We start from the raw sequence: 7,087 nt of genomic DNA, 5'->3' as shown, positions 1-7,087 counted from the left end.
ATCTACATTCAGATAGGATATCTATGTATAGAAGTCATAATACTAATCAAAATCTACATCCATCAACAATAATCCTAAGGGGTATTCATGTACATAAGTAGTAATACATAAAGTCAAGGGCTCTGTGTTTGATTCATTGACTTCTGGCTCAAATTTTTGTCATATTCTAGCAACTTCAAACTTATGCTCAACTCAGGGTATCATGGTATGACTCAGTAGTAGACAAAATCATACATCTACTTTTAGATAAATAATTCTCAAGGGCAATGAGATTGTCAAGATTGGCTTCTTCAAATGTGAATACTAGGCCACTTTCCTCGGCAGAGTTAAGCATATGGTGAGAAGAGTGATGTAACCTATAATAAATCCGGTCAATAAGGAATTATAATCGTAGTGATTAAGCTAATTAGATCACAGTTTCTCAGGTTATCATAGGATTTGGCTTTATGGTACTGTTTTCTAAATCCTGAATTCTAGCTGGTCAAATACTGTTTATGAAAAGTTTGTGAAACCTGAGCCTTGGATACTTCTCCCAGCCAAAAAATCATGACAGTCAGGGTCTTCAATTCAGACTGAAGATCATATCTGCTACAAAACCAACTTTCTGTCATCCACACATGTTAATATTCTTTAGCTTCCTCTATAATTTCAATTCCTTTTAATTAACTTCAAGCAAAGAAGGTAGAGTCTGTTTATTTCCAACTGGGAATTTCTTCTTTCTTCCCTGAAAGAATAAAAATGCATTTGTAATGGAAAGAAAGCAGAGCAGATTCCAGATGGGCTTAATTTTGGTATTTTCTTGGAGTGAAAGAAAAGATTTTTTTTCTTGATGTGTTAAAAATAGAAACAGGTTGCAGACAGTTGCATTATATTAAAAGTATTAAAGCATGTTATAGAATCAATCATTTTCTAGATGAAAGGGTGGCAAAATGATATAAACAAAAGGAAAATTATTAAATATGTGCCCAACTAAACCAAACTTTTCCAAAAGGAAGTTAGAAGTTAAAAATCTGTATTCATTGAACCTTCTGATATTTTCCAATTCATTAAAATATTCATTTTGGAAACTGAATACAAGAAGCAGCTTGCCTTCCTGAACATACCTTTTTATAGCTGATTTGCTAGGTAAAATCATAATTTGGCTTTAACAACTGTTTCCAAGTTCTTCTTATTGATCCCACACTCTTAGAGATTATCATATTCTTTGCTTTTGATAGAGAAAGAGCCCCTAAAACCATCAAGCAAAAAGGAGTTGGAAACGGGCCTTAAACCATTAGATAGGATCTATAGTAAAACAGTGAGCAAAACAAATCTATTATGTACAGAATATGTGATATGGAGAGCTTTCTGTATAAAAGCAAAGACATATCGTTTATCTTTTTGATGCCATTTTCTGAACTCAGCCAATATCAATAGACTTTAAATAAAGTCATCATTTGGTTTTGAGGATCTCTCACAGCAAAGAGAAGAAAGACAGGAAGGAAGAAAGTGAAAAAGACAATTTCTGGTGAAAATTCAAAATCAAGGACAATTTGTGGCACCAAATTTACAACTGTTCTTTAAGAATTTTCTTCTCTAGAGGCTCACAGCCATCCATTGGACTGAGCACAGGGTACCCAATGAAGGAGCTAGAGAAAGGATCCAAGGAACTGAAGGGGTTTGCAGCCCCATAGAAGGAACAACAATATGAATTAACCAATATCCTCAGAGCACCCAGGGACTAAACCATCAATCAAAGAGTACACATGGTGGGACTCATGGCTCCAGCTGCATATGTAGCAGAGGATGGCCTAGTCGGTCGTCAATGGGAAGAGAGGTCCTGGGTCTTGTGAAGGTTCTATGCCCCAGTGTACGGAAATGCTAGGGCCAGGAAGCAAGAGAGGGTGGGTTGGTGAGCAGGGGGAGAGGGGAGGGAACAGGGTTTATTTTAGGAGGGGAAACTGAGAAAGAGGATATCATTTGAAATGTAAGTAAAGAAAATATCTAATAAAAAATAAAAAAACAAAAAAAAGTTTTCTTCTTCTTATAATGTTTTAAATAAAATTGAATGTGTTTTCTCAGATCAGCACAGCAAGAAATAAGGTGTTCAGTGAATGATGTATGTGTCACTTCAGTAAAATAATGCCAATGGCAACAAAGGGTTTTATGGTGCATGTAGGTCAAGGAAATATTACAAGTGGTAAGATAGTACTGGAGGCAAATAGCTTCCTGAGCTTCAGTCTGTCTAATCATATCTTTTTAGAATGAAAACTGAAGGCCCCTAAATTCACTCCTAATGCAGTTACTACTTCAACAAAGCTTGGGCTGTTCTTTCAATTGAGGGAGTAAATGCTGGATTTCTATGCTTTGGAAATTTGAGTTGGCTGAGGATCTTAACAAACATAACCAATCCATCTCCGGTGCCTGATTTTCCTCTCTTGTTTGAGATCTCTGATTTAAGTGATCTATTCACCATTTTTCTACTTTTCTAATCTCTCTAGGCAGTACATTTGTGTTCACTGTTATGTTCCAGCAAGTTTATAGCCTCCACTGTTTTGGTGTTATGAACAAGTACATTGACTATTTTCCAAAGCAAAGCACCAAGAAAGCACTTCTGCAATATAGTATTGAAAAAGTGAATCAGGAAAGCAGAATGGAATTGCAATGTGTGATGGCGAGTTTTATGTGTTATTTTGGTCAGATTAAGGAATACATAGAAATCTTGTAAAAGCACTGTGTTGAATCAATAGACACAATAAAATTCTGTCATCAATATGATGAGGTGTCCAATCTATTAAGAGCTTGTAAAGAACAAGAAGGCAGAAAGACAAACTGCCTTTTCTTAGTTTGGGATGCTAACGTTTTCTAGCCATACGCTGCTGGAGTTCCTGGTTTGCAGGCTTTCAAACACTGTTGGTCCTGCTATAATATCTTGAGTGACAAAGCAACTTTCCTTGTTCTTTTGTTTATAGATATTCAATTACTGGATCTTTAATTCCTCATAGTAGTATGAACCACTTCCTATATTGAATCCCCTTTCGTACTGTCTCTGTTGAAATGGTACTATTTATTTGGGTAGTCTTGAGAAACAATGCAGGAAATAAAAATATATATATATAATCATGAGAAACTTTTAGTTTTAAAATTAAATTTTTATTTGTTTGTGTGTGTGTGTGTGTGTGTGTGTGTGTGTGTGTGTGTGTGTATGTGTGTGTGTGTGTGTGTGTGTACCCTCTTGTCTATGCATCACATCCATACAGTGCGCATACAGGCCATAAAAAGATGTTAGGTATCCTGACGCTGAAGTTGTATGGAGTTGTGAGCTTCCAGATGTGGAAGCTGGGAAGCAACTAGAATCCATGACAGGAGCAACAAGAGTGTTACTCATTCCAGGTTTGCTTATCTGAAGTGGGTTTATCTGTTCTCCCTTTTTCTTCATCTCTACTAACTGTATATGGCTCGTTTTATTTACTTATTTTTTTTTAGATTAGGATCCTTTTTCAGCCAGTTTGCCACACCTGTACATCTTGCCTCCAAAAGAAGAAAACGAAGTATTAAAATTCTGTTTCTGAGCTAGGGCCATTCTTTCCCAAATGTGAATGGACTGCTTCAACCATGTAATGTAAACCTCAGTACTCAGGCCAACCGTATGAGTGTTCAATTACCCAAGACCTAAAGGAAAATGTCTTAAGAGTTCATTGTAACTTTATTAGCATTGGCACAGCACAGGATTCCTTCATAAATATTGGCTACAACTGTTACAATACCTGCCTGAATTCATTGTGCTTTCGTGCTCACTGGAGTTTTCCCCTAAAATAAAAAGCAGTTTTGACCAGAAACAGGAGAAGCTTTGAACCCAAGTGTTTTCCATTGTCCAAGTGTAAGATTTAATAATGAAAAATCACATTTATAACAAAACAGAGAGAAGTTTTAAAGTAAAAGAAAATAAGATTTTTCTAGATATATGTTTTGCTTTTATCCAGTGGCCCCTCAGTGTATCTGGTACTTTAGCATCATCATCTATTTAAAATCAAATTGATCATAACATACATCAAAATCAGCAGATCACTTAGATTCATATTATCCTATGTTATGTGATTCTAACATATTTAGACAAAACTAAGACTTTATGACAGATATACTTAAAGGTGATCAGAACATAAGGCTAGGCATGGATTTTTCTTTAAAAAAGCATCTTGCAACTGCCAGGAGCCTGCCCAGCTGGAAAGGGTTGACATGGGACACGGCACTACATGCAGGTCAAAAGACTGATGATCTCTGGCCTTTTAAATCTCGGTTCTGTGCTTCATTAAGCCCTGGAAACCTTAACTTTATAAACTTACTATATAATTCTCTGGCAATTAACATAAGCTGTATAGCAGTAGGGAATTCAGTAGAGGATTTACTGCTAGTTCTTTTTCTGGTGAGTCAGTCAGAAGCATTTCACTGGCCAGGGAGCTCATTAACTTTTTGAATGAGAGAGAAAAAGGGAAAGAATGAGAGAAAGGTGTCACTCATACAGACAAGTACACGCAGGGTGAAGCAGAAAATGGCGCATCACCTTTATTACTTTTAGCCTTTTATATCCTTAATATAAACAGTTCTCTATGTAAGAAAGAATTACACATAAGATAAAAATGTTACATAAAACGGGAGTAGCAGAAGGATATCGATAACATGTTCAAAGTAATGTTTCATTTTGTAAACTCATTATTAATTCCAAGCAACAGCTTTTCCATGATGTAATCACAGTGTACACCTGTGGCTTTATCTTTGGATCTAAATGTTTTTCCTTGAACATAAATATGTTCCAAGCCTATTTCTCTTTTTAATATAATTATGAAAGCCCATTATATTTCTTATTATGCAGCCTTTAGTTACTATTATGAGTGGGCATATTTTGTTCTTGATTTTAACTTTATTATATCTTTACTAGCAAAACAACTATCTTTTAAGTATTTCTTCCTAAGATTATTTGAGTCAAATCAGGAACTCTATAAAATCATTAATTCATCTGTATAGCATTAATTCATGAAAGTTCATTTTTATGTTAATCTGCAGTAAATCTGCTCAATAGGTTGGACTAATGCCCAGGTGTTACTATACAAATTTAATAATGACAGGAAAGGCTTATCAGCTGCAAAAGCAATCCTGAGATGAAGTCTTTTTGGGGTCTTGCCTCATAAAGCTTACCCACATTAGTCCATGGAAAAAGGTGGGCCACCTCCAAGAAGGCCTCCGGCTAGCCACAAGCTTTCAGAGATTGGCTCCTGACAGGCAGTCTTAAGTTTTTTAATTAAATGTGATTACAACCAAGTATTTTGAGAGATATTAACAAAACAGTTAATCAGCATGAGTTCCTAGGAACACATCTCCTGCCTTTGTGAGTTATACTGAGATATTGTTTAAATGTAGTCAAGCTTCTTAAATATAACATATTTACATTACATTATATCCCAACAACAGTTTCCCCTCTCTTTATTCCTCCTAGTCCTCCACTACTTCCCCCTCCCACACTCCTCCTATACCTCCCCCACTTCCCCTCTCCCCCAGATTTACTCCTCTTACATTTCCTTTCAGAAAAGAGGAGGCCTCCTAGGGATATGAATCAACTGAATGTGTCATAACAAAGTTACACTAAAACTAAGCTATCAAGGCTCGATAAGGAGGCCAAATATGAGAAGAAGGGTCGAAAAGCAGACAAAGAGTTAGATACCTGTACTCCCACTTTTAAGAGTCTTATAGAACACAATGCTATACAACTACAGAGGACCTAGTTCAGTTCCATACAGGCTGTGTGATTGTTGCATCAGTCTTTGTGAACTTCTAAGAGCCCTGTTAAGTTTATTCTGTGGGCTATGTTCTCATAGACTCCTTGACTTTTTGATGTTAACTGGTTTCTGAATATGTAATAAGCCTTATAAACCCAATGTGTATGGTAGAAACCTCAAAGTTTATTGGGTTCAAAGAGGAATGTGGTTAACATTTTTGAGAACTCAGAGGTAGGCAACAGTAGTATCTTTGAAGCAAATGGTATTTTGTTTTCTGTTGTGAGAAAAGTAAACTTGCCATATAGTTGATAAAATAGGTTCACACATTTTTCATCTGTAGAGTTAATGTTATTTAGGTAAATGCATTTTCATGCGGATAACATGTGAATTTTAGCTTTTATAAATTGGACATTTCATTTATTTACATTTTAAATGTTATCCCCTTTCCAGGTTTGCCCTCTGGAAACCCCCTATGCCATCCCCCGTCCCCCTGCTTCTCTGAGGGTGCTCCCCGACTCACCCACCCACTCCTGCCTCCCGGCCCCTGCATTTAGGCTCATTCTCACTGGAAATAATTTATGTCTTGCTTGTTTGCTGTAACATTGTAAAAAGTTTTCCCTATTCACTTTGCCATATTTACACAAACTTCTTTATAGCATTTTACTCCTGGAGGAATACTTGTTCTCCATCTTAATAGCACAACCTGCTAAATGGCTATGCATCATAGGATGCCTAGGGTTACTATTTCAAGAAAAGACTGATGATTGAAAATGGTGTGTTAACCTACCATAGAGGGCATAGTTCAGAGCAATGTCTCTTTTTAATGGCCGAGGGTCATTTTGCCTTGGAATGAGTTTGCATGCATGCACAAGATGTAGTTTGGAAAACAACTTTTCTCAGATGGTTCTTCTGAGATCTCAAGATGTGTGAAAACATTTCTTAAAGTCAATGTGAAAAGGTGATGGCAAATATATTCAGGTTCATGTCCAGACACTGAATATTCTACCCCTCTTCTCCAGAGATTTAAAAAAAAATGTTTTCAAAACAATTCTCAGCTGAACTTTAAAAAATATCATTTGGTCTTGGCAGCACTCTGTTATGTAGAAGAGACCTGTTGGCTTAATAGAACACCAATGGGTGATTTGACTAGAATTGTTTCTGCATCATGCCCTTTTGTTGCTGAACATTTTGTGTTTCTGAACAAGCATTCCTTTCTTTCTTATAATAGCATGAACTTAAATGTTAGCACACAAATTTAAATGCATTTTGTACATTTCAGATTTTATACTGGAATATCAGAGTTTGGATAATGTATTAAATTTCATGATTTAATATCC

At 36.1% G+C, this 7,087-nt stretch overlaps 1 long non-coding RNA gene across 1 annotated transcript; it reads right to left on the bottom strand.

Annotated features, from left to right (window-relative positions):
* Positions 1–624: 624 nt before the first annotated feature.
* On the bottom strand, positions 625–1,173 carry LOC116086079. Its single transcript, XR_004116817.1, has 2 exons — positions 1,104–1,173; positions 625–724 (listed from the first exon to the last, which is right to left on the bottom strand). It is a non-coding gene; the product is annotated as an uncharacterized LOC116086079 (long non-coding RNA).
* Positions 1,174–7,087: the final 5,914 nt, after the last annotated feature.

This window comes from Mastomys coucha, unplaced genomic scaffold, assembly GCF_008632895.1.
Source record: "Mastomys coucha isolate ucsf_1 unplaced genomic scaffold, UCSF_Mcou_1 pScaffold12, whole genome shotgun sequence".
NCBI lineage: Eukaryota > Metazoa > Chordata > Mammalia > Rodentia > Muridae > Mastomys > Mastomys coucha.
Note: the sequence above shows the minus strand (reverse complement) of the source record. Positions and strands in the feature narration are given on the sequence as shown.